The following is a 994-nucleotide window of genomic DNA, read 5'->3' as shown; positions in this document are numbered from 1 at the left end:
TGGAAAGGATGGGCTGAACCGCCCTTCCCCTCGAACAACGTTGAATGGTTTGTTCTAACTCAATGTTCAACTTTGTCCAGGGGAGGAGGGGAACCGGTGACGAGCCAGATATCTTGAACAAAACAACGCACCTGTGATATTTACTCAGTTCCCCATCCTTGCGCTCAACACAATCCCGGAAAACACCGTATCAAATATATATTTTCCGATGCAGGGACTCGAACCCTGGTCGCGTGGGTGAAAGCCACGAATCCTAACCAGCTAGACTACATCGGAAATCGAAAATTTTCCGATGTATACGATTCGCCGAGGTATTGTTGAAGTTGAATGCATGACGAACTCGAGAATCAGCACTTTCGTCGTGTTCCTTCAGAATTCATGCGCAAGCGACGGACTCAGTCAATACGTACGCAGAATGTGTAACCATCCCATTGCTCGAAGGCTACTCCCAATTGACGAGAGAAATCCTGCTCGTGTCTGTCGAAACAGTAAGCGATGATGTGTGACACTGACCTCATAGGATAGTGGAACCATTCACCCAGATATCAATACTATCATGAATTCAAGTGTCACCAGTCACCGAGAACGGCGCTGAGAGCCAGGGCTGGGTGCGCGTCTTATTGTAGAGAAGCAGAGAGAGTGATGGCGCGAGTAAGTTTACAACCCGAAAATATGTACGGACTGGGAGCGCACTTGCTTGAGCTATCACGACGTTACATACATGACCATACGCTTTCATCCAGATGAGGAGCGCCAGTAGCGGAACCGACTTAAAACATTCCTATATGGAGAACCCGGGCATCGATCCCGGTGCCTCTCGCTTGCTAAGCGAGCGCTCTACCATTTGAGCTAGTCCCCCTCACAATATCTGTTTCTCAATTCACTTGGAAAGGATGGGCTGAACCGCCCCTTCCCCTCGAACAACGTTGGAATGGTTTGTTCTAACTCAATGTTCAACTTTGTCCAGGGGAGGAGGGGAACCGGTGACGAGCCA

At 49.2% G+C, this 994-nt stretch overlaps 2 non-coding genes across 2 annotated transcripts; both read right to left on the bottom strand.

Annotated features, from left to right (window-relative positions):
* Positions 1-203: 203 nt before the first annotated feature.
* Positions 204-276, bottom strand: Pmar_PMAR028603. Its single transcript has one exon. It is a non-coding gene; the product is annotated as a tRNA-Glu (tRNA).
* Positions 277-786: 510 nt separating this feature from the next.
* Positions 787-859, bottom strand: Pmar_PMAR028602. Its single transcript has one exon. It is a non-coding gene; the product is annotated as a tRNA-Ala (tRNA).
* Between the last annotated feature and the right edge of the window lie 135 nt (positions 860-994).

The sequence above is a fragment of the Perkinsus marinus genome, assembly GCF_000006405.1.
Source record: "Perkinsus marinus ATCC 50983 genomic scaffold scf_1104296966938, whole genome shotgun sequence".
Classification (NCBI taxonomy): Eukaryota; Perkinsozoa; order Perkinsida; family Perkinsidae; genus Perkinsus; species Perkinsus marinus.
The sequence above is the reverse complement of the archived record's forward strand: the minus strand, read 5'-3'. Positions and strand labels throughout refer to the sequence as shown.